Source organism: Anser anser (assembly GCF_964211835.1).
Source record: "Anser anser genome assembly, chromosome: 5".
In the NCBI taxonomy this organism is placed as follows: domain Eukaryota; kingdom Metazoa; phylum Chordata; class Aves; order Anseriformes; family Anatidae; genus Anser; species Anser anser.
The window spans coordinates 39347415-39374343 of record NC_139725.1 but is presented as its reverse complement, the minus strand read 5'-3'; the positions used below and the strand labels follow the sequence as shown (position 1 = coordinate 39374343).

At 45.2% G+C, this 26929-nt stretch overlaps 1 protein-coding gene across 5 annotated transcripts in view; it reads left to right on the top strand.

The window, feature by feature from the left end:
- BRSK2 (BR serine/threonine kinase 2) overlaps positions 1–26929 on the top strand; it is a 308156-nt gene that overhangs the window by 122434 nt on the left and 158793 nt on the right. The gene's annotated exons all lie outside the window — the stretch shown is intronic.

The window sequence follows — 26929 nt, the reverse complement described above, 5'->3', positions numbered from 1 at the left end:
GTGGGAGAGGGCCCCCTGGCCTTGCTAGGAGGCAGCAAAGCACGAGGAGGCGGGAGAAGGCTGAAGCTTTCTCTCGATCATGATGTGCACATCTCACATGCTTACGTTAGCTTAACGTAGCTGTGCTCTCTGTTCTCCAGGCTGTCCCAGCACAACCTCTGCCTGGGCAGGGACTTGATGATAGTTCACTTCCCAAAGGATGTGCAACAGTCGATGGACTGGACTTTGAGAAAGACCCAGTCCCATTTAATCAGGACAAAGTGGATAGCTATGTGTAGACAGAACAGCAAAAATATTCTTTCCCCCTCCACCCCCTTCTGACCCAGGTTAGGAAAGCATGGTCCTTTGGCTCTCTTAGACTTACCAGCACTTCCTTCTTCTGTGCGAATCCCTCTGAGTTTTTAGGAGTGAGCACTAATGACCAGTTTTCTTGTTCTGAGGGGCTTCATCTCGTTTCCGCTGAAGCTACCACAAGCTGGAGAGGATGGTGCATTTCTCTAGAAAGCAGCTTCTGCTTCTGCAAATGCAGCTACTCTTCCCCAAATAGAAGCTGTCACGACTTCCATTAATGCTGATTTTCCTATCCAGAGGATACATATAAATGCCACCCCTTTGTCTCCCTGGCATGAGAAATGCAAGACAGCTCACGGAGTCAAATCACCCCGATGCAGTGGCTTATGTAAAATGCCAGCCAGCTTTGAAGAGCGTCTGTCTCTGAACTAGGTGACTTATAATGAAAGTTAAACTGAAAGCTCGGCAAAATTAATCATCCCCTTCCCACCTTTTTGCTGCCAGCTTAGTTTGTGTCTGTGGGTTGTGTCAAGAAAAGGCTTGTGATGTGTCACAGCCCTGTGACATCACAGGCTGAACCTACCTTGGGGTATCTGTGCTGTGGGCAGGCTGCAGAGTGGCCGAGCCCCCAGAGAGCATCGCCTCTCTCATCCCTTGCTCCAGTGGCTGCACGGCGCTGGGCTGCGTGCTCCTCCCTGCCTGACTGATGTAAGATTCATGCTGCCGAGGGCTGCAGGGGGAAAACTGCAGCTCGGTCAGATGCTGTTGGAAGAGTTATGCATAAGGAGTGGGCAGAAGTCCCCACCGCATACTTCAAAGGGTTTCTCCTCTGATTTGTGAACGTCTTTTTGAAGGGAGAAAAGAACAACACTGCTACCACAAACATAAATTCCCGCAGTGTTAATAAAGGTCCTTAAGCCCCCAGTGTATTAATTACTGTAAAGAAAAGGCAAAATATGCATTTATTTTATTTTTCATTAAATTTAGGAAAGCATACAGAAATGGCATTTTGAGGAGCGCTTTTGAATCTTATGGGCTGTCCCATGTTTCATGACTTTCTCTTATATTTTAAAAATCTTTTTTTGGCTTACAAACAAGAAGTCTGAATCTGTCTTGTGGTATGTAAGTTTAGACAAATGGAGCAATTGTATATATAAGCATATATGCAAATATATACATATGTATATATTTATACACACATGTATAAAATATATTTTTAAATTTATTTATTTATATATGCCATTTGTTCATGTGCAACTAAGATGTGAAACAGACGGTGAGGTTCTTTACAAAATAATGTAGCACCTAGAAGGTAAGCAGCATTTCGAATGCCTGTAGATCTTTATACCAGCCATGGGGAAAAGAAGATGACTGTCCCTCACCCCGTAGCTCACAGGGAGGAGTTCCCTGTTCTCAACATGAATGTCTGGATTTCCTTCTTTGAGCAGGGAACACCACAGTTATCCTCTTCATCGTAGTTGAGTCACTGGCCTGTTCCCAAAGTGCTTTGACCACGCAGTCTTATGCCCGAAGAGGTATTTGGCTTCCAGTCCGGCCTCAAAGCTGCCGGAGCTGCAGGGGCCTGTTGCCCCCTATGTCAGGCCCTGAGGCTCTGTCATCACAGTGCTGTTTCAGACAGGGACTAGGGAGGCTGTGGCGTGCATTGTCTTCCCATCAGATAGCTCAGCTGCTTCTCGTCCATACATACACCACTGCTGCCCCGACTGCCTGTGTGGACAGAAAGCGCTCGCCAGGCTGCGCTTGACTTGTGTGCTGCCGTTAAGGGAACTGATGGGGCAAAAGGATCGGGAAATTTATTAGTCTTGCTAGCTGAAGCAAAATTCCTCAGCAGATGGGGATGCATCCTGTGCCGTCTCGGACTTGCTGCAACAACGGATGAACGCCTCACGTTGGCAGGGTAGGATTCCCCGTGCTTCTTGAGCATATGGTGGAGCATTGTGGTTTGTTTTGGATAACAAAATACAAGTTGGATTGAATAAACGTCAGTATTGCGGGTTTCAGGAATTTTCTACAGGAAATATGTGTAAAGTACTGCATATATGAAGGAAATGCATCGGTTTAGCTTCAATTAAATGGTTTCTTGGTTGTTAAGCTAGCATAGAAAGATTTACGATGTTTGGTTTTCATCTTTTTCCTTTCTTTTTTGTTATCAAGAATGAAATTGGTCTGGGACAGCAGAACTTTTCCTTAACGTGCGTGTCCTGTATTTGTTCAGAGTTATTTACTGAGTGCTGTGCTTTCTGTGGGACAGGGAATAGTGGGATGATCAACTTTTCCAAACCCTGCACAGGTAATTAATTGTGCTAGACAGCAGCGTGAGCGGGAGCAGTGTGCATGCCCAATTAATTACAGTGTGTCTCTCATTGTAGTGATGACAGAAAATAGCAAAGCAGTAAATGCAGTAACCCACATAGGATGTTTCAGCATGACAGAGTTGGGCAGGATGCAGCGTTTGGATCTGGGCTCCCTGGGAGCCCTGGCAAAGGCAACTTGATGGAAATACCAGTGATCCAAAAATACCCTTGCAGTTGCAACTGTCCAGGTATGAGAAGTGATTTTTGGTTGGAAGTTGCAAGAGGAAAATCTGACCTATGTTTTTTTGTGGTTGACATCAGCTTATTACAGCTCGGTGTTTTCTGCAGCTACGTCTTGGGTAAGGCACAGGTGACTAAGAGAAGAAGCAGAGATACTTTTAGATCCCTCACGTGGCATTATTTTCTACTTCTTCACTAAAGAAGAAGATGGAGCTTTCTGCAAGAGGCCCAAAGGTCCAGACATTGCCCTCAGCCCTTCTCCTAATTTTGGAAGCTGTGCTCAGTGGATTGGGGTAAATAAGTTAGTCTTTCCTAGGAGGTGAATTGCTGGGATCTAACTCTTAAGATAATTACAACTAACCAGTATTGTCTCCGTTTCGGGTATTATATATTTAGAACTTGGTGCAAATTATTTTTACTCTCTCTGGAATGATTAAAAATCTTAGGAATAATCCAGCACTAGATGCTGTCAGTACTGCTTGCTTACTGTTAAACTTCCAGAGTTTAACAGTACTTCCAGAATTGGGGTTCCCAGTGGAGTAAAATACTAATTCCTGGTACGTAATGCCAGGCTAGGCTGGTTATTTATTTTTTCTCCAATAAATAAATGGGAGGAAAAAGCTGAAAAGCTGTGTAACATTTGGTAAGGTGGATGGGAGGCACAGTTTCTTGAGTGAGTTAGTTATGGTGAATGATTTTAACCCAGTGACTGGATGGTGATACCTTTGGTTTCTGGGTCAAGTAGTCATATATATGCAAAGTGAGCAGGCAGAATCTGTCTGCATATTTTACTTCTGCATGTGTATGTTTGTTTACAACCTGTCTCTAATGAATTTATATCCTTGGAAGAACTGCATCCAAATTGGATGAGACAGGATTGTGTGACCTAGATGTGTTCCACTGCTATGCTGTGAGGTGGTCAAGAGTTGGAGGGCTTGTTTTTTTGGAGTCAAATTAGGGTCAGATGGCTCTGTGACCTAGAAGAGAAGTGCATCTTTCCTGGGAGAATGTTAATGCTATTGCATGCTGTAGAGTGGAAAAAGCCCTCCGAATTGGTTTTATTTTATCAGACAATGTATTAGCAACATAGGGCTTTTTATTTGTGCTGTTTCCCTGCACATCTGCTATCCTTTAGGCTTGTCAAGAAGAGTAGAAAGCAAAAATAACAGAAAAGATTTAAAATTAGACACTTTAAAGCATTCTTCTGAAAAGCCAGTGGCAGTGACGAGTGTGTTCTGGGCAAAGAGAAGTGTAAAAATAGATTTCAGAAAGAACATGTTTTTCCATTTATTGTTTTAATAATGTTCTGAACTGTTTGGCAGAAAGATGGCGAATTTGAAAGTATCTTTTTGTTACCAATAACTGGATTGTGAAAAGTAATTTCGAACAAATTGTATTGTCCATCGGTAGCTATGGATCTCTTTCTTTGTCTCGATTTTAGAAAAGCGAATCTGCACATTTAAAGTGCTGCTTATCTCTGAGCACCATTGATTTGGAGTTTGGGTAAGCGTATTGTTGAGTTAAGCTCACGTTTATTCAGCAGCAGCCAGGAGTCCCCCGGCCATCTTTGTTAAGAGCAGGTCAGAGCAGGAAAGAGGCTGAGGAGGCTGATCTGCAGTTACCCGTCACCTCTACTTCAGGTTTGTGTTTCTAGACACAAGAATGAATTTTTAATCTGATCTTTGACTGAAATCAGTGGTGTGATTTGACCCCCTTGTTTCTTGATCTTGCATCTCCACCTGCCAAACTCCGGTCCTTACAGGCACTTTCTGGGAGAGCAGCTCCCATTCACCCATTCAGGTTTCTTTGTCAGCACATTTGAGAAGAGTCTGGGAGGCAATAGAGAACATCCTCTTTTTAGACAAAAATAGCTTTTATTCATAAGAGATTTTAAGATATCTCTTTGAACAGCTACTGCTGAGTTGATTTTTTTTTTTTCCCTCCAGGCCTTGGAGCTGCTCTTTTAGTTTGGAAAGTGAGATCCAGAGAATGGATCAGTTGGCCATTCATCTCCCTGGGAAACTAAACTAAATTGTTTCTTTCTGCTTCACACTTTGCTTATTAGTTGGGTTTAATGTAGAGTATGTACAGTGAGATTTGTAGAAAGATGGATTAGCCCTGTAATGTGGCAGGCAGTGGAATGCAAGCCCTGCCTCTTTGCCAGAGGCAAATCTTTATTCCTGCATTGGCTTAAATAAATTTGACTTTGAGGCAATGTGTGCTGCTTCTCTCTTTTCATCAGGGTCTGCAGCACTGCCATAATTTATTGGTATGATTTCGAAGCGTGCGTTATCACTCCACTTTTCTTCAAGCAGCCTTTAAGCTGCTCTGAAAGCATCCAAAGTACGACGGAGGCAGAGAATAGAGGGGAGGGCTGGAAGTGTTGCAGGTCTGCATTTGTGGAAGGTGAAAGCAAAATCATTAGGGAGGGGAGAAAAATCCACCACCACCTTCCAAGAAATGCATGAATGCCTCTGGATAAGAACGTGCAAAGTGGAGTTTGTGACTCTTGGGCCATTTTTCACGCTCTTCACTACGAAACTGCTTTCCTAATTGCCTCTGCTGCCTGTTCACTGGCGCTTTTATTATTTAGGCACTTCTGTACAGAAAACATCGAGCTTGGTAGATTGGCCAAAAGATGCTGAGCGCTACTGAAGTCTTTTAGCGGAGTTTGCCTGAAGGGGAGGTTCCCCGCCAATGCGATTTCCTTGAATTGGATGCAGAGAGAAATTCAGCAGTGCTTGTGTGGTATGATATGCAGATCAAATTGAGCTCACCTAAGTTACTTGCATTTCTGGCAGTCGTTTCTGGTGCTTGACAAGTAGGAGGGCACTGCCAGAGATTTCGATTTGCTTTCTTTCACTTTTTTTGATGTAAACAGCATGTTAAACTGGGCTGCAGAGCGAGTCGGAGAGTTGGCGGAGGAGAATTAGATGATATTCGTAGTAGTGGAATCGTTCAGGCATGGCCTGGGTTTGAGGGTAACCTCTATCAGCAAACTCATTTAGACATGAAAGTTCAACTGTGTTTTTTCGTTAACTGCCCTCATTTGGTGTCTGTGCAGGATTGTTTATTCTGTCAGCAAAATCAGGTGGGTTGGGGGTGAATTCTGGTTTCTGAAATCCAAGCAGGGAGCCCAAGTGAGAACATGCTGAGTCTCTTCTGTGGCAATCTAATTCCTTAATGCCCAGCGATTTACTAAGTCCTCTGGGGCTTGGGTTCACCTAGCTTGCGCTCAAGGTGCTGCTTCTGCCAGTTCCTCAAATAAAATTCGCAGTGGTCCTCTCTGATTTTGACAGATCTGAGGCAGAGCCACCAAGCTGAGACACTTTACTGCTGGTACCTCATGCCTTCAGTGAGGCCAGATACTGCTGAAGTCAGTGCAGAAGATCCCTCATAATTCTTAAATATGTGAATATGACAGCCTGCACTAAAGAATTGGCTTAACTAAGGGAAAACATGCCCAAAAGAGCTTTCAGCCCCAAAACTAGGGGCTCAGTCACATGCTTGGGGGCCCATTAAGAAGCCAATTTACAAAAAAGGTGCAGCTACTTTCATTAGGGCCATGTCATCAAAGCTTTTTGGTACCTCAGACTTGAGACAGTTGGCATGGACAGTTAAGATCTTCACCCTGTTTTAATCGTGAAGAAGCCAGGCTGTCTACTTTAAACAGACCTAAAATTGGAGGGACGGATTACTTGGATGCTCAGAAGTCAGAGAGCCTTCAGTAATGTCAAGATGAGCCTGTAACTCTTCCATGTTTTTCTCCCCCCAAATGAAGACTGTTGGTAATGATACACAGAGAAAAGATACCCTTGCCACATGCCTGCCATTCTTAGCATTATGAATTGAATAAATTCGATATGAAAATCACGTGGAAGAATTAGGGAAACCCACAGTACTGTATGGACCATTTGGACAGGTTCAATGCTGTTCTTGTACAAGTTTAGGTAAACCTGCCTGAAGTGACTGGGGTCATTCTTGCTTTATGCTGGTGTAGAGCATACCAGGTTTTGGCCCTTGTTGCCTCCTGTTTGCAGCTGTGGTGAAAATCTTGCTGGGTTGCTTAGGGGGAAGTGGCCTGTAGAGCCCTGTTGGCAAAGTTGGCTGTGGTGTGATGTGTGTGTAGCCATGGGTCCTTCTTCAACCATCTTTTAATTTGGTGAGAGCTGGGCTTAGCATGATGTGTGGCTGTCATGAAGACTGTAATGTAGTAAAGTCTTGTTTGTTTGCATAATCTCATGGCTTTTGATCTGCATAATCTTTTTATTTGTGTGCATGTGCTCCGTATCCTTCACAGAAAGCTTAGAGCTTGACTGTCTCCGTTAAAGGGATCCCAGTTATTAATTGGTGATGCCTTTCTGCTCTGCAGACTGAAACGTATTTCCTTGGGATTTTTTTTAATTCAAAATAAGCTTAAAATTAATCTGTAGACAGAGCATTAGGAAGCACAGGTCTAAAAGTGGATTTCCCATTCCATAAGTGAATGGGATATATGCAACTTTTAGCCTCTTGGCTTTCAGTTGGATAAAATCTTTGGTGTGGCTTCCTCTGCTGAGGAGATGGGTAATCAACTCGTCCCGCAGCGTCAGGGTGCTGTCAGCCTTCCCAGCTGCTTACAAAGGGCGCTTGTAGCCCTCCCTGGTTAGTGTTGGTCCAACTCAGCAGTAGTTCCACTAATTTCAGTTACTCTTCTCCTTGTTCCCATGCTTTTAACCACGACCATGCGTTGTTTTTTTTTTTTGTCTCGTCTCTTTTGTTTATTGACTTGAGCTCAGTTGTTTTACTGCTGTCAGTGTCACCAACACTGGCTTCTAATGCAGAAGAGGGGGATGCGTGGTAAAGGTCAAACAACAAGAGCACTTGCTGTCGGTAAGTTGCACAGCGTGGTTCTGGATTATTTAAGTAGGGAACTCAGAGCTGTGTCAGAAGCATAAAGGAGGAAGACGTGTTTCTGTCTCTTGGTGAGACATGCTCCTACGTAGTAGCCAGCACAGACTGACTGCCTTTTGACTGCCTTTTTATGAGATGTGTCATTTTGGAGAAGCAACTTCCAAAAGAAATCACTAAAGCAAACAAGCCATCAATTTAAGCAGTTATGAATGATGTGTATGATTAGACCTGACTTAGCCATGTTTAATCTAGCCGTACCTCTGACATTTCCAAGGACTGATGTTGAAAGAGTAACTTGTTTTAGTGAAGGTCTGAATTTTTCAAGACGATACCTGGATGCTTACCCAGTTTGTGCCCCCGAACACCAGAGTGAGTCAGTGAGTCTGTGTGGAGCATGATGTGTTATGTAAAGACTGAACCATGAATTTGGGGTGGACGTGTTACAGGTGCAGACTGGTCAGCGCGGATTGATGGGTTCTGTGTGTCTGCCGCTGTAGAATAATCAGAAGTAGGAAATAAGCAAACTGTCTTTTCTACTCAGTTCTAAGGAGAAAGAAAAGAAGCCTTTCAAAAACACCTTAGAGGTACTTGTAACCTTTTACCAACCTGCATGCATTAATCCTTACTGTTTCTGTATGGCCGGTTAATGTTACCAGTGGAATAAACAAAGGTGTAGGAAGACCAATGCCCTGATTCAGAGGGGTGTTGAGGTCGTTAGGTCCATGCTGGCTGGTGCACTTAACCCATAGGGCCCCTTCCTTACGTCTGGGAATATAGGTCTTGGCAGTTTCAGTTCTGTGCCTTAACAAGGTACGTGTCACTGTCCCATTTATTGTCAGCCATAGTCCTGATAAAATGCCTTCTCGTATTTGGCACTAGAACAAAACACGTGAGAGAGACATAGCTCATCTCAGTCGTCCTGCAGAACTGGTATCACATTCATTAAGTCACGGCAGCTTTCAATCATGTAGCATACCTGTCACCTCTCCTTTGCTGTTGTATCTTAATCGTAGCACAGTGGTCCCTGTGATTTTCCATCAGAACTGGAGATCTGCTGTACTTGTTGCGGTGCAGATTGCACCAACTCATCGCCCTGTGCTAAACGCCGTACACCCTGAGCAGACAGAGTGAAGGAAATAATGCTGCCCCACGTCACGGGTGGGGATTTGAGGCTTGGAAATAGAGTAAGTGTTGACGCAAAGGGAGTTCGTGACAGAAAAAGGAGTTGGATTTGGACATTCTGGAGCAATAGATGTAGCACGGTGCGTGCACATGTTGGCAGGGAAAGCATGATACAGGCTGTGTGATTCTTCAGTGAGCTGGGTTTAGGTACAGGCCTGAGCTAGTTAACCCCCTTTTTTTTCCTGGCTTAGCTTCCACCTGCATCAGTTCTGTGAGCTGGTCTGCTACATGGACAAGACACAATTGACAATGAGGAGACTGAACTGCTGCTTGTAGCATTAAAGTGCATGTGAAACTACAGCACGCAACTCTGTCCAAAGTTTTGTGTTGCTAAATGTTTTTTTTTTTCCTTTGCTTTACTTTGTGTCTTAGGTACTGATGCACCCATCCTTGATGGAATCGGGCACCTGGTGCCAATGAGATTCACTGACATTTTCACTGACAGTGAGGATCACCCAGCTGATCCTCTTAGCAAGGAGCAGGGATGCATGGAGAAATGTTAGCTTTCTGCCTGGGCGGTACCCCTGGCCATCTCACACGTTCTGGAGTTACATGCTACCTCCTTCCATTCCCTATGTGATAATTTACAGAGAACTCAGCAGTGGAAAAATCTCTAAATTTGAAGGAGTAACAATTTTTGAAACGATTCCCTGAAGCTTAGTAGCTTCACTTCACTTCACGAACAAACAAACAAACAAACCTCTTATAAATACCTACAGGAAAAACAACCAAAACCCTTAATTACAAAAGATGCCTCTGTGCTTTCAGAAGCTTTGCCTTGTTTTCCTGTCAGGCCTCGTTTCCACCAAGGGATCTCTTTCCTAAGGCCAACAGGACTGCTGTGATGGAGGAGGAGGTAAATGCATATGACAAAGGACGAGAAGGGTCAGAGCCCTGCCTTGACATTGACATAGATAATGGAGTTATTGAGCAGTTAGTGTAAAAGTTGACTGTTTTCTTGAGAGAGATGTCGCGTGGCATTCTGGTTGCAGTAACAATAATTATCCTTGGACAACATTTATACTTGCCATTTTTACCAGTTCAGTTAATGCTCCTAATTCCTTTTGGCACTATTTTCATCAGGCCCAGAAGAGGTGTTTAAGAAAAAAAATGTAGCTATGTTGAGGTGCATGTTGTCTGGTCACCTTGGTGGAGATCATTGACAGGTGGGGGTATTCAAGACATTGCTATTTATAACAAGAAAATCGATTCGTACGCACATATGCTCGTGTAGCGTTGCCAGAGCTTAACCTTCTCTCTGGCCTCCGTTAGGAGTACTCAGATATTTTAGCCAGCAGTAGACGTGGAAGTCTGGGGTTCCTAGTGTGAGCAAAACAGATTTTTTGCTATGAAACTTGCATGCTTTACATCCAGTACATACAAAAGGGCAGATATAAATGTTTGATGTTCTGCATAACGCCATTTGTTAAGGCGTAGTGTTGTATACTAGTAATTACACATGTTAATAATAGAGGAGAACTGTATTCTGACTTTGGGTGCCCTCATTAGGAGGGGACAGTGTGTAAGTGGTCCTGGGAGGCTTTATTAATTGGAGAAAACTTGTTTCGTAGCATCTTCCTGGCCTTCTTCACCTTCTTCCTTTTTCACCAGGAGGTAGTAATTTCCTACTGCTTATACAAACACCAGATGAGACACTGCTAGCGTAGGTCAGCACCGCTGCTCAGTGAGAGAAGCGACTGTGGCACAGCTTCGGTAGTTCAGGGCCAGCCTTTCCCCACCTTTTGCCCCCTTCAGCCCCACTGCGCTTCTGCATTCCTGAATTCGGTGCAGGTAGGCTGCAGGGAGGTGTGTTCCCACACAAAGCTGCATATCCTGTGATGCTTCATCAAAGGCTTCCCTGCAAGACCTAATATTCACAATCAGGGCTGTTGGGAAACATCATATCATATGGCAGGTATGGACCACTTTCCATGTTTCTTCAGGAGCCCAACTGTACACGCACGTGCACCTGTAATTCAACACAGGTACATTAGGTGTGGTTATCCTGCCCCTGGAGCCTTTTTCATTTCAGGAAACTCAAATAACTCTCTGGATCTTCAGAAAGATCCACCACAGGCCCTCTGGAACTAAGTTTCCTGTGCATGCAGCTAATTATTTTGAGAATGAAACAGCACCTTTGAAGCATGTCCATGAAATACATAATTAAAGTATTTTGTGTTCGATCATACTGTTAGACAGCTAATTGAAAATCACATTGTGTCTACATAATGAGACAAGTAATATATGCATTTGTGCACTGCAGAAATGACTTGTCCCATAGTCTTTTCCCCTTTAATTGCTGCGATGGCAACTGGCAGAAGAGGACCACGTGCTGGGCTGTCCTTGATCAGCAAATCTAGCAGACAGAGTTACTGTTAGGGACTCCAGTGAGCTCAAATAAAAGAGGCCCCGGAGGACGGGACTGCTGCTTCCAACAGTTCCTGTACAGATGTTGAAATAGCTCAGAACATGCTGGGTTTCCTGCTAAGAAGTCAGTGGCTAGCACAGCATCTGCCCAGACTTCATTAGTGAGCAGATCGTGTGTATTTATGGCGAGGAGTTGCTGGAGTGGTTTTGGCCTGTGGCTGCCCGCAGGACCATGCCATCAGAGACCCTCTGCGTTGCCCAGCTGGCTGTGCTGCAGTGGAGTGTCCCTGCAGAGCAGCCGGTGTTTCCCCAAGTGCAGGTCTGGGGCTTGCCAAGCTCCAAATAGCATCCACGTGTCTTGCAAGCAGTGGGTTGTCCTCGGTTGGTCTCGTGGGGAATCTGGTGACTCAAGAAGCTTTAATGGCAAGGAGCGCATCCTTTTTTTAGCCCCTGGTGTGGTTTTATTCCTTCAGTATTTCTCTTGCTCCCTGTGGCTGGGAAGTGCTGTGCTACGTTATTTGTTGTCATGCCATGAACATGTTTGTGTCTAATTCTTGGAAGGTAAGAACGCAGGAAGGATTCCTTTGGCGCCCTCTCCGCTATATGTTGTGCATTTGTAGAGGACAGGCATACCCTGATCCGTGAAGTAATTGGTTTGCCTATCTTTCTTGCTGCAGTGTATAAATACAGGGAGAGGCAAGATTTATTGTATTATGCTGTATAGTTGTTTGCAAGAGCGAAGGTTCCTGGGGAAGAATATTAATCTAAGAGTAAACATATTTGAGGAGACTTCCAGGCTGGCCCTTCCCTCTGTAATACACTGGTGGCAAAAACCACAGAAAGGAGGACTCTGGCAGCTCACCTCTACCCAAGAAGACTCTGAGCTGGAGCAGGGTTTAACTACAGTGGATCTCACAGCCTCATTTTTATGTTGATGACTTGCTCTCGTCAAAGCAAGAACAGCTTCTCAGCTTACTGGGTCATTCATTTGGCCACAGAATTGTCTGGAACGAGCTAGTTACTTCAGGTTAGCATTTCCACATCCATATATATATACTCACGTACATGTGCTGTGCATGAAATATACTCAGTAATATTTCTTGACCTGCAGTCACATAACTAGTCATGGCTTTCCTCGGCAGCCCTTGTACTTTCTGACTTGGAAAAAAGATGTCGTAGCTCATTAGTGCTAGGGAGACAAAGACATGTAAGCAAGTCTGCTGATGCTGCTTTTTCCGTTTAAAATCCTGCAACACATCCAGGGGTTTAAGATGCATTTTCTCAGGGGGTTCCCCTGCCCCGAGTTCCCTGCTGTTTACCTTTTGCGGTCACAATTTCCTGATTACAATGGCACAGTTTTGGGAAAGGTTTTAAGCGCTTCGACCGCCTTCAAACCTTGTGTTGCGCAATTATTTTCTGCTGCTGCTGGCGCCTGACAAAGATCTGGTTTCCAAACAAAGGCATAGAGGCAAATGAGGCAGCAGACCTTGCAGGAGATAGAATATTGTCTGTGTGATTAAAGCTCTTTTATTAGGCTGTGGTCTGTAATGGGAGAGAAAAAGCATGATCTCCGCTGATCTGCATTTTAAACGCTGTTGAGGATTAGCAGAGGGGCAGCAGATGCACCTATTGAGCTGTAAAGGACGGGATTCAAAGCCGTATCGTGCAGATGGGAGATTATTGTCCTGCGCTTCCCCGCGTGTGCCAGCGGTACTCCCGTGGCACGTCTCATCGCCATTACCCCACTCGTCCCGCAGCACGCTGCACGGTGCTGAACCCACCCCAGCCCCGGCGTGGAGCTGAGAGGGTGCTCGGCCGCCCTGCACAAGCCGAAACAGAGCCATGGCAGCCATTCTGCTGCCACCCATGGGATTCTGCCGTGGGCACCCGATGGTTCTCAGTCTTCCTTCCCCTCCCTGACACAGGCAGCTTAACCCTTCCCGTCGGAATAGCTCACCGTAACCACGCTGCCTGTCACTGTGCTGCGGACCAGCCCTTTTCCTGGGGCACAGCAAGTGAAGTGGCGGGGAAGAGCAGAGAGATTTTCCTTTGCTGCTTTTTCTGTTCTTCTGTCATCGCTTCCGGAAATCAGCATCCTTTATCCTAGCTGAAATATACCATTGCTGTTTCTTTGCTGTTGTCGTTTTCATTTAGTGGATCATAAATTTGAAAGCTCTCCCCCCAAATGTATGCATTTGTGTATCACACAGGAAGGACCCCACTATCACTCTCGGCTTTTCTGCTGTAGCTCTGGAATGGATCTGGTGACACAAATGGAATTATTCTCCTTTTATCCTGCTCTGGCAGAGTTGGGGGTTGTGTGAAATTTAATAGAAATGATGGTGTTCTGGCCAATTTGCCCTTTTTTCCCTTTTTTTCTCCCTTTCAGTTTTTACCTGCTCACACCGACTTAAAAGGTGATTGTGGTATGTCCTTGGTTCCCAGCTCTGCCACAGGGTTTCACTGTGACCCTCCGCAAGTTACCCGATTTCTATGTGCCTCAAGCCTTTATGTTCAAGCAGATAAATAGTGTATGATTATACACGCACCCTTTGGCAGCTTTAACTATTTGGATCATAACCGTCTACCCCAAGGCAGGGGTAGCACCTGTGCTGTGAATGCGTGACGGTTACCAGAGCAGACTTCTGGTTTGGGGTTGAGTCTTCCAATATGAGCAGCAATAAAAATTCCACAGGGCTCTCATTCATGTTAATTCTATTACGTATTTTCTCTTTAAAAACTGTCCTGAAATATGTTTATGAGGCTTGAAAATTATTAGGGAAACCAATTATTTTCTGCAGCATCCTATTCGTGTGATAAATGTGTCATAATGTTAGACTTCCCTTGTGGCAGCTTGGATATCACCTCATGCTTTGAAACATGCTCATATGGGGGTAAGAGAGGTGGGTGAGAGTGCAAATTCCCATTTATGTGTAAATATGAACCTCTTTGCTCCTTGATTAGTGTTGGTTCTACCTGGTATACCTCAGTAGCTCCACCGCTTCCTAGACACTTCTTTATGTCTTAAAGGTAACCAAGCTGAGTTTAGATTTCCCAATCACACCCCTACTTCCCTGTCTTCAAGAGCTGAGTCCCCGCATTCGGCAGCAGCTCAGGACCGAGTCTTTGAACCACAAGGCAGGGCTCCAGGTGCAAGTACCTGAGTGCAGACGTGGCAAGGATGCAGCGGAGGCTCGGCTGTAGCAGAGCGCTCTTGTGTGGGGAGGTTCTGACCTGGGGCTGCTCTCCTGGCTGTGAAGAGGAGGATTAGCGGAAGAGCAGAGTTGATGAATTGAAATCATTTATATTTAAATCAAGGTGATTTAAGTAGCAGCTTTTTATTATTGTTTAAATCAGCAAGGACAAAAGCTTGATTTCATTTACGGATTCCATTTTTATTTGTCATTTGTAGGTTTTCTTTCTTTCCCTAATGAAAGGTTAATTTTCAAGTTGGTGGCTGTCTGGGTATGTTGATATGCAAAGAAAAAAACCATCTTTATACAAAATTCAGTATTCTTTTTCTGTGGTTAGAAAGACATTCTCTACCAGTGCCCATTCACTGACACTATAATGTAGTTAATGTGCAATTGTTTGCATGCTTTTTTAAAAGAGTTTTTTCATTATGGATCGACTGCCGTTTTCTACTCGCTGTAGATGGACACACATTCTTTATTGGTTAATTTGCATGGACATCTCTTTGGATTGGAAATTCAAGTGACATCAAATTGATACAAAAGCTTAACAGCCATTGTTTATTATCCAACTGTGGTTGTTCCATTTCGGAATAAACATAAAAGGAAGGAGAACAAAACTGCTTGTTTTAAACAGTTATGCCAGCGTGTCAGGTACCTGTAGCCAGACACCTTGCATCCAGGGGTGTTTCAGTTCTTTATTTCAGGCATCTTCATGTAGTTGTTAGTAGGATTTACAGCTGATGGTGTCGTCAGAGGGAATCCTTCTTCGTTTTTGACAGTTTAAGCACACAGGACACAGATGTGCCTTAATTCCCTTTAATCTGACCAGAGGAGAGCACCTCTTGCTCTTTCTCAGCTCTGCTGTACTCAGCTGCGACCGTGCTCGGCCTTAGTTTAGACAAACGCTGTGTGAGAAGCAAGACTGTGCTTCTGCCGCCTGGAGCCTGCTGGGGCTTCTGTCCTGGGGAAGGGAAGGGATCTGGTGCTGAGGACTCTACAAGTCGTGTACCTGCAAGTATAAATGGTCCCTCAGGAAACTTAGGACATGGCCTCCAGCAGCTGGAGTCTGGGGGGTTAAATCTGTTCCACGCTGTACTGTTGTTAAGGTTCAAATTATGTTACAGACATGCTTTCAGGCCTGTGTTTCTCTTGTCTGTAGCCAGTAGTTGTGGTGGTTTTACTTGGGTGGGTGGCCGAGCTCCACCACAACCGCTCTCTCACGCCCCCTCCTCAAAGAGGAACGGGGAGAAAATACAATGAAAAGGGCTCAAGGGTTGAGATACGGACGAGGAGATCGCACAGTAATTATTGTTATTGTGACGGGCAAAACAAGCTCAGCATAGGGAGATAGTAAGATTTATTGCCTATTACTAACAAGCTAGAGAAGCGAGAAACAAAGGAAAGAAACCAAAAGCACCTTCCCCCCCATCCACCCTCTTCCACCTCCTCCCCCCGAGCGGTGCAGGGGAACGGGGGAATGGGGGTTATGGTCAGTCTATAGCGCTTCTTTGCTGCCACTCCTTCTCGGTCACTCTCGTCCCCTGTGCTGTGGGGTCCCTCCCACGGGATGCAGTCCTTGCTGAACTGATCCGGCGTGGGCTGCCCACAGGCGGCAGCTCTTCAAGAACTGCTCCAGATATGGGTCCGTACCACGGGGTCCATCCCTCAGGAGCAAACTGCTCCAACCTGGATCCCCTACAGGCAGCAGCTCCTGCCAGGTCACCTGCTCCTGCGTGGTCTCCTCTCCACGGGCTACAGGTCCAGCCCGGAATCTGCTCCGGCAGGGGTCTTCCGCGGGCTGCAGCCTCCATCAGCGCAGGTCCACCTGCTCCACCGTGGTCTCCTCCACGGGCTGCAGGGTGGAACCCTGCTCCACCGTGGTACTCCATGGGCTGCAGGGGGACAGCCTGCTTCACCATGGTCCTCACCACAGGCCGCAGGGGACTTCTGCTCCAACGCCTGGAGCACCTCTCCCCCTCCTTCTTCACTGACCTTGGCGCCTGCAGGGCTGTTCCTCACTCCTCTCACTCTCCCAGCTGCTGTGTGGCACAGTGTTTTTTTCCCTGTCTTAAATATGCTCTCACAGAGGTGCAAACAACATCACTTATTGGCTCGGCTCTGGTCAGCAGTGGGGCCCTTACCAAACATGGGGCAGCTTCTAGATCCTTCTCACAGAAGCCACCCCTATGGCCCCCTGCTACCAAAACCTTGCCACGTAAACCCACTACAATAGTCTACCTCAAAAGGACATGTTGTGGACCCGTGGTGGGTCTCAGGAAGCAGATCCTCTGTTTATGGCTGTGCAGTTACACCATTTTGTGACGTTATGCAAGTCACTCCAGCTTGCAGTGCTTCCCATCCTGTGCTTTTCTGTCCAGCTGAACCACGGGCAGTGTTTTGCAGCTGAGTTACCAGCATCAGACTTCCCAGCTCTGTTTGGAGACTGATGCTTTCCTTCATTTGTCCTTTGCTAGAGTTCTCAATTCTCATTTAAGTCTTTTTCAATCCTTTCCATGTTATGTTTCTTTTTTAATTATTCCCATAATAAGATTTGGACTACAACCTCTAGCCTTTAGTATCTAGAGCACAGAGGGTCACAGAGAAATAATGTTCCTGCTGGATGCCTGCCCTGCCAGATGAATGCTGTACAACCGATGATGATTCCCTTGCTCAGGGAGAGACTCTCACATCACCTACCCTATGCAACTTGCCGTAGCCTTGAGGTGCAAGTGGCCTGACCTGCAGTACAAGTGAGGAATAGCATGGCACTTCCCACTCATTTAGGAGGCTCATAACATAAAGCCAAAGTGTGTAATGTTCCTAAGCGCCAGACAATATTTTCTGTTTTCTTTGCAGGCAGGATCCCTTAAGGCCAGTGTTTTTGCAGAAAGTGATCCATGATTTGTCTAATGCCATTATTGCCGGTAGTGTACACTATTGTCTCGGTGTGTTTATCCCCTGTGTACGTCGGGACGCTGAACAGGCACAGCAATCTCCATTATTTGTGAGCCGCCTCCTCTTCTGAGCGTGAGTGGCTCTGAGTCAACAGCGAGCTCCTCTGCGGCTCTTGCTTGAGCCTGAGCTGTGCTGTGCAGCCTTCTCGGAGGGGCTGGCAGGGCTGCGGCTCGTCTCTGGCAGTAGGATTTGGAGGATCCCGAGGAAGTCGGTGGCCTCACAGCAGTGTGCTTGTGGGGAGAACCAGATCGTCATCTGGGAATGTCATTCCTGAGGGTTGGGTTTTTTTAACTTTCCCTAGACTTCGTAGCTTGTATGGAGAAGATGCTTACTGGTCTTTTGCTTGTTTCTATCTACTTATCTAGGCTTACAGCTTGTCCTTCTGCTTAAGCTGATTTTTTGGATTGAATCTTCTTGAGTCTTCTGACACCTTGTGCTAACTCTGTGGGGCCATGAAATAGAAACAGAATAGTAAGCAATCAGGGAAAAACCCTGGGGATGAGATTCTCTGTTGACATCTAGATCAGCTCATTCACTGTTTATCCATCTTAATTGTAGCTTTGGCCTTGAACTAGCGTTTGTGGGGAGTGAAATTTCGGGATGGTTTGCTGATACCAAGAAATTACCAGTCTGAGTAAAGGCAGAACCCATTCCTGTGTCGGGAAGTGGAGCAGTAACAGGCCCTGTAGATTTGAGAACAACAATCCCTGCAGGTTTGTTTTGCCTTAGTGGTCGTAGTATAACATGGTAACAGTTGAAAACATCTGGCATAGCTGTGAGCTCTTCTACAGCCAGATCTTTCAGCTTTCCTCATTCTCTGCAGCAGCACCATTAGAGGAAGCAAAGTCTGCATAGCTGTAGTTTGCTGATGAACAAACTCATCTGCAAATTGCTTAAACAGGTGAGTCTGTACAGATTTCGTTGTTCACCATCCCCTTCAGTGAATTCTTCCAGAAGAGAGAAATTCACTGTGGGATCTCCCACCAACCCAGGTAGGGGTTGTTGCATAGAAATCCTGGAACAGGAGCATGACACAAAGATGTGTTTTGGCAGCTCAGGTCTCATGCCACTGTCCTCTTATAATCGACGGCTCCTGCCTGAGTTGGAAATTGCACTGTATTTCAGGACATACTTAGCCATAGCTGCTCCGGTATGAATATCCAAGTGATGAAGCTGTGTATCAGAAGGTGGGTTGGGGTGTGCATGTTTGTGTTTATCCAGCCACCTTTCTTTTGAAAGGAAATTAAATTCACTTTATTTTCTTTCTTCTTTGTGGAGGCACAGCTGAGCTTTCTCTCTAGGTATTACATTGTTTCTCATAAACCTTACCTTAAATTAATGAGGAGCTTGGGCCTTTTCTGTGCAGGTGTATTGAATATGACCCCCCACTTTCCTCTCTTGGTAAGGAACGCAGTGAACTGGTTGTAGTGAAGTTTGTACTACATGAGCAGGCAGCTCCTGTTCTTCTCGGTGTAGAAGTCGATAAATGCTTTCAGCTCCATGCTGTGACCTGAGCCATTAGTCTCACATTAAAGAAAATACTTTTGAAAATTGGGGGTTTTATATGCTTGTTTCTGTTCATTAAAATGATAATAGTCTAATTATTCTGACCTTTAATTCCGTTTGCTTTGACTTTCCTTTTCTTAAGCCAGAGATCAGTTTTCAAGTGGTCTTTCTTCCCATTGTCCTAAGCCAGAGGCTTGGGGTTTCTTTCTCATATTCAGTATAATTAAAAAAATGTTATATGCTAGATTTCTTATACTTTGTACAGAGGAACATCTTAGGAAGTGGGAAAAGCGGTCCATCACAATTGTCATGAGCTCTCTGCTCTCACAGTGTTATACAGCGTGATGCACGCACTCCACTACGGAGGGCAGAAAGCTCTTAAATCATTTGCTGAAACTGGGACTGCATAGGCCCACGTGTAGGGCTGTAGGAGTCACTTTAAAAATCAGAATCTTACAAAGGGTATTTCTTCCACACCCTCTTGGAAGGTCTCAGTATCATTTTGAAAAAGACTGAGGCCTTTTTCTGTATCTGGGAGCCACACACAGAGCAGGGAAGATGAGATGTCCCCACTGTGCTCTTACCCAAATCTGGGCCTGACTCACCTCTTGTACGTGATAATGGGGTAGTTAGTGTGTGGTGGGAGAATCCCCCTGAAAATAAATGAAATTACATCAGTGTAAAAGTCTCACTGGCTCAAAGTCTTCCCAAGATAATGAAGTCCTTTCCAGCTCCTTTGGAGGCTGTTGGCTGAGTAAGGAAGAAAGTCCCAAATCGGAGAGGGAAATCCAAGGGAGCTCCACTTGGAAATCCAAGATCAGCCCCTACTTCTGCTGGGTGCAGAGCAAGTTGTTGTTGGGAAAAATTGTCACTGTAAAACCATCTGGAGGGTGCAAGAGCTGCCCGGTCTAGTTCTACCCTGGCTGCATACGAGCCCTATCCGACTGCCCTCAAGAAGCCCTTTGGGAATTTGGGTAAGCGGGAGGTGCTGCGTGCACACAGGATCTGCGTTGGGCACTGTGTTCATGGCGTGGGTGCAGGCAGAGCTAAGCCCCGTCACTTCTTGAGGCACTGGTGAAGCGCAGCACACCGACAGTCAGCGCACAGACCCGTAGGAACCCGTCAGGGGGTGATAAGGGATGTCAGAGGGCAGGGTAAGCTGCAGCAGTAGATGAAGTGTTTTGCGGTGAGCCTCATCTTGTGAAGAGCACAACCTCTGTCTTCTGTAGAAAGGCTTTCCTTGCTAGCCCCTCTTTTTAGTGAAGTTCCTAATATACACAGAGCCTGGCTGAAACAGGCCCGGCTGCAGGGAGGGTCGGGAGGCCGTCAGGAGGAGACAAGTGGAGGTAGGATGGAAGGGTGGTGAGGAGAAGGAGATGGGAGAAATGAGCGTGGAAAATGGGATTAACATGAGCTAAAAGCACACATGAGGAACTGTTTTTCCCCTCTTTCTCCTCCTGTCTTTCCTTCCTCACCTCCTCTTGCCCTTCTTGCAGTGTTCCCTCATTATTAGTGCATCAGTCCTGCTCAGTGGATCACTGGATACCGTGGCTCATTACCCAGACGTTACCTAGTTCTAGTGACATGTTTCCTAAAGGATATATTAGGCAGGATAGACAGAGCTCTGCTGGCTTCCTGCTGTACCTGAAAATGGCCAGTTTTGGTCATCTCCTGACAAATGAGTAACGAGGTCTGAAGGGGGTCGTGCAGCTCCGCGTTCCTCAAGGAGGGCTTTGCAAGGAGACGTGCAGCTCTGGCTGCTGGGTCTGCAGCCTCAGGGATGGAAAAAAAAATTATATATATATATATATATATATTTCCTTTTCTTTCTTTTTCATTTGAAAGCTAGGAAGCCACTCATCTGTGTCCCTGTCGGCAGGGGTGGGGGTGCCACCCCAAGGCTTTCACACGCCCAGGAAGCTGAGGTCCGTACCTCGTTGGTGGCAGCAAAGCTTAGTCTCTTGGTTGGGTTTGTATGGGAACAAAGCCTTGAGCTGAAACAGAAGCTCAGCCCACTGGACATCACAAGCTGCTGAGAGCTCCCAGAGGACTTCAGGAGTTTGTTGGGGTTTGGCTGATGGGTAGCAGCATTTTACAAAAGCAGCATGGCTGTGTCCACCAAGCCTTGTATCCTGCTCCCCTGGGGGGCCTCTTCAGTCGCGTGGGTGTGTGTGGCAAGATGGGAAAGGCGGCATGTCAGAGGGACTCAACAGCCACGTTCTTCACTATATTCAGCAGGCACAAAGAATTTCTGAGATGTATTGATTTATGAAATATTGTAAGAAAGAGACCAAGATAAAAATCAATAGAGGTGATGTTGGTTCTGTGTGTTTTGATCCTGCTGAGCTCGGAGGATGATCCTACCATAATCTCTGAGGCATACAGTGTAAAACCAGCTCCCGGTGAGCTGCTGTTTATCTATGTATGTGTCTCTTGTTCTCTAGTATCAGGCATGTGGATCCAGTCACATCTGAGCTGATGCGTTGCTCTTGCCCATCTCCGAGTGTAGGCGCGTGTCCCTTGGGCTGCCTGGGCCACACACGTTTGGCAGTGCTTGCAGCTTAGGAGAATAAACCTGGGCTGTAGCAATTCAGTGCACAGCTTCCCTGGGCTCCGAGCTGAGGCGTGTGAATCCCAGCACTGATGAACATCTCCTTCCACGCTCCTGCTGAGCGTTTGAACTCTGGCTTTAGTCCTACTGTAATTACAGTTTATTCAATTTAGAAATGGTTATTGCATGAGCCCTCAGAACAGCCTTTTAGCACTAGAATCTCTCCGTAGAACAGCTCATGGTCAAATTATTTCATTACCAGTGTGGGTAGCTCCATCCTCATCCTTTTAGATTTGTAGACGACCCTGCACCTCCTTTCCCCACACGCAATTATAAATTGATACTGTGTAATTTGTGTGTCACTTGATATAAGACTGTTTATTTTAAAGTCAGTAATTAGAGATAACAATTGCTATAGAAAAATAAACATCTGCTCAACGAGAAGACTTGAGTAATTAAGGGCAATTATTGGTTTCCATAAGTAGGATGCTCGGTAACAAAGTTCTTTCCAGTGCAGCCAAGACGAGCATAAGATGCATGTTTTAGGAAACCAGAAAAACAGTGTGCTAGAAAACTTGGGACGTAAAATGGAAACTATTACTAAGAAATAATCTAGAGCTTTCTTTCCAGATTATATTTAAGATGCAATTTTCCTGGGTGTAATATGTAAAACTTGCATAGCATTTTAAACCCCATCCCCTCATTTCCAGCATTCTTTGTAAGGATTAATCATTTAATCCGTCTACAGTTCTTGCAAGGCAAGTAAGTGTCATTATCCTTATTTTACGGCTATGGAAATCGTTTTGCTGTGGGCCACATTTTAATCCGTCTTCCACTGTTGTAGATCTAAAGCAACTTCAGTGTAGTCAGCAGAGTTAGGCACTGTAACTGAACTGATTTAACCCTACTTGAAACTAGAGTATTTGAGAAGACAGCTGTTGAGAATAAGGAGCAAGAATATTACTTTAATATTACTATGCTTTACTTGAGTTATTTTAATGCTTTTATTTGCTTTAAGGATTGATTCTCTAAACTGGCATCCTTGAAGGTCTGCAGATCTTGCAAATATCAGTGCGTGTAGTTTTCAGGTATCTCATACCTGTAAATAATTCTAAGATTTATAACAGCAGCCTCCAATTTGTGGGGATAAATCACATTACTTGTGTTAAAAATCGTATGTACAAATCTCATATGCAGCAACTGTGTATGCATACTGAGCTGTTTAAAAAACAGTGTTCTTGGGTTCGTTCAGCCTAAGATTTTTGTTCCTCTTTTAATTCAAATAGTTTGTTACCACACTAGTCTGAGCCCTAATGTAAACCACAAATGCTTGTGTCCTGCAGTGCCTAGATTAATATTTGTTGGGTATTCAGTGACTTGAATTAATTGGCAATTAGCTAGCTCACGTTAGGAGTAATGCTTCTCTCTGGACATTCCATTCATTGCTCATCCAGCCAAAAGAGATACTACCGGCCAGACCGGGGCTTTCTGCTTTGCTTTTTTCAAGGAGAAGTTTTTTGACACTGTGCTTTGTCATAAAACGAACAAGCGACAGGAGACATGCAGAGGATCTTCTGAAATCAGGGACTGGTTTCGCTATGGCAGAAATTTACCGGTACTTCCAGATAGGGCTTTGGGTTTGTTTAATTTCAAATGAAAATGAAAGGCCTCCATTTGCCAATGGAAAAATCACATTTATTAAACATAGCAAATGTAAGTAATAGTTTATTCCACTTGTTGAAGTAACTACAGGCCTTATGGTTAAAAAAGTGTTACTTTTGTTTAACATTTCTAAAAGATTGTGGGAGCATTATTTGTTAACACGGAGCATACCACAAGCTTTCCTGTGCTCTTCTTCCTTGTAAGCCATCTTTCCCTTGTGCCATCTGGAGTTCCTGTTGCTCGTTGGTTAAAACCTGTGACTTTTAATTATAAATGAAAGGCCAGTGTTAGCTTATGCATCCCCTTGCTTTTCAGTGTGTTCATTTTTCCTTCTTGACTCCCCAGCCTGAAATTACGGAGCTGTTTGGGTGCAGTTCAGTGGCTAAGATCAAAAGCAGCCCAGTGTTCGCAGCTGGTAAGAAGTGGCAGCCCGTTTGAGAGCCCCAGGGTGTCAGTGCCCAGAGCTGCCTGTGGATGCAGAGCTGCAGTACACCAGGAGGAGCGAGTGCCTGGCAGCTACATGGGGCGCTGGGGAAACATCCGTCTGCAAGCGCTCCATTCCCCCAGTTTCTCAGATTTCCTGCCAGGACAGACCAGAGTTGGCTTTTACAGTTGTGAAGATTACTCGCCTGCATTTGAGGGTTAATCGCGTCTGAAGCAGACAAGTTCAAACTCTGTTTGTTGCCTTGGTAGCCTTGCCTTGAGCCAAGCCAAGGCGAAATGCCCTCTTAGCGGCAGCCTTGGTTCTTCTCCTTTGGGGACCACACAGGAACTTCTGCCGGGCCAAACATACAGATAAGCTGTAAAAGTAAGCACCTAACATATTGACACACTGGTGCTGGGGGTTCACTGTAGACCTGAGGTGCTCATTAGCAGCAGCGTATGCAGCCAAAGGTGAACTGGAAGACCACCAGCCCCTACCAGAGCCCTACAAACAGCACCTTAGCCACTTGTTTCTGAGCATGTGTTCTGCTATTTCCATTTCAGTAATAGCTCAGCAGTTTACTCACGTGGTTGCTTCTTATTCTCTCTAAGGATCTGTCATTGTACTGATATATAATACGTTGTGAATGTTTTATGTTCTGTATGCCAGTAAAGAGCCATGCTGACCATCAGGAGCTCACAGGAGTCAGATGCCTGTAAGCCATCTCTGAGTTGTAACTCCGTAGGCTGGAATTGCCGGGACCAAAGCTGAAGTCCAGAATACAAGTCCTTCGTTGCCCCAGCTCACTTAGGATTTTCTCCTAGTAGTAGTAGGACATTCTCCTATAGTTGGTCTACTGTCAGGGTTTTATTTTGGTAGGGTGGCATGCAGATGTCAAAGGCAGGGAAGGTGGGGAGGCACAGCAGAGCAACAGGTTTTATTTTTATCCGAAAATTGCATTCACTGAATTTACTGCTGTGAAAAGTGCTGTCTTGGGCTGTTCAGAAGGTTGTCTCAGAGTTATCTCCACAAAACAGATAATGGTGACAGTATATTTTTTCTCACTTTTTAATGTATGTATTAAGAAAAGAGGAAAAATGCATTAGATCTGACAGGCGTTTTCTCATTTTGTTCTCTGGTACACTGGTGTAAATCAGAAATAACTTCCTGAGGTTGGTGGAATTAATTCAATCTAAAATCATTGTGATAGTATCAGTGTAATTTTTTGAGGTGTGTAAGGCCTTCTGATTGTTGATTTATGTCATTATCAGAGTAAACAGAACAGTTTAATCTTAATTTCTCAGTTTCTGTGGTAGGTGAGTAGCTGAAGGGATGCTGTGAAGATCACCTGTGCGATATGATGGTGTCCCAGGAGTTGGTGGTGTCTTTGGCTTCAGTGACTCAATGGCAGGATGCTGCAGCGAGGACGAAGGAAAAAGTAGTTTACATATCAGCCAGGTGCAGTGGGACAGATGTCTTGACTTGGGAGGAACAACATTTAAAATCAAGTCTTGAAATGTGAGGTTCCATTTTCTTTGGGGGAAGAGAAAGTAGCTGTTCGCCACCTTTATTGAACTCTTAAAATAATGAGTCTGCTGCATGTTACAGTGCAGCACCATGTCACATATCCTGGGAGTCTGCATATAAATGACTGAGCTAGAACTCCTGCAAAGATTTGGCAATGTAAGGGGAGGGAGTTCAGAGTGATGCAAAGAGCGTGATGCAGAGCTGTGATTTGTGTTGGAAGAAAGCAGTAGGCACGGGTTGAGGCCGTGCGCGTACAACAAAGACGTGCCAGGCAGGCACTGTCCAAACACAGAGCAAAGCCAAAGAGAAGCAGAAGTGAGGCTGCAGAGGCTGGGAATGGTGAACACAGAGCCCATGGTGCTACAGGTAATAAAATAAATGTACTGAGTGGACAAAATTCAGGCGTAAGAGTGAGGATTTGCTGGACATCACGGCGTCTTCCCCCAGCTGTGCTCCCCTGCTGCTCGAGGCAGAGGACAGCCCATTGCCACGCGCAGTTTCAGATGGAGCTGTCAGCGCGCTGCGTTCTTAATTTTTGTGACTTGGTTGTGTCATGGCTGAAAGTGAGGGTGTCAGCACTTAACCAGATGAGACTGAAGGATTACGTGACTGGAAATATCCAGAAAACTTGAGCGCACCGTAAAAGAGAGATGACTGGAAGTGAGTTGGGAGGTTATTTCTTGGCATAATAACCCGTGCTTAATTGTTCAGCATCTGTCATTAACCGTGCAGCAAAAAGATGAACAAATATCTGTAGGAGATTGCTAGAGCCCCTGATGAAACTCTAGTTCACCTCTCTGGGGACAGCTTGAAGTAAGGCAGTGGTCTTTGTGTTTCATCCCTTGAAGATAAAGCGTGAAGTCCTGTGGTCGTCATTTCTCTGGCCTGCAGATCTGTTGTGCTCACTTTGCAGATAAAGCAACACTTTTGGCTTTGGCGTTTGGGACAGGGAATGAGGTCAGGATCTTAAAAGGCACCCAACGCAGGAGCTGCAGGCTGAGCTGGACTTTTTCTTACTGCAAGTATCACTGCTCATAAATGCTCTGCGAAGCCCTGCAGGTCTTAGTGCCACCAGGGAGGTGCCATTTCTTCCTCAGGTTATAACTGAGTTAAGCCAAATGCCAGCTTGGCACATTACATGTGGAGTGGGACGGAGTCCAGCCTGTTAGGTGGTGTGCTGCGTGCGCACATTTGACGGGAGTAAAAGCTGAAGCAAACAGATCTCACTTGAATAGGCCAACAAAGTAAAATTTTTCGGGGCAGAAATTTTGTTAACGGAGATAGAGTTGAGAGCTCGGGAGACTATGTTTAACTCACTCATGGGAGATCTCTTGATGTACTTTAATGCGAGTCAGCAGATTCAGATCAAAATTCTGCAGACGGTAATACTTTATGTTACTTACCTCTTTCTTTTAATTCTTGGAGTTTTATTCCACATTTCTGACAGCTCAGACATCCTGATCCTAATGGGAATACTGGTATCCTTTTGCAAATATAACCATTTAGCTGCACTCCTGTGTGAGGATGTAGATATTAACAAGGATATAGTAAATAGTAACAAATAAGAACAACTTAGTATTGTATCAGCACATACTGATGTTCCTCCATTCCTGTGTGGCATTCATCACGGTGTTAACTTTATACAGCAGGATAAGTTTAAAATAGGAGGAGAAAACTCGATTAAGTACCTGATTAAGTTTTTATTACGAACCTGAAAGCTTTGAAAGGGGCTGGAAGAAATGTAGTGACCATGTCTACGCTGCAGCCATTTGACCATCCAGTCTGGTGGATTTCTGAGCTTTCAGTGATGTCAGGTGTTGGC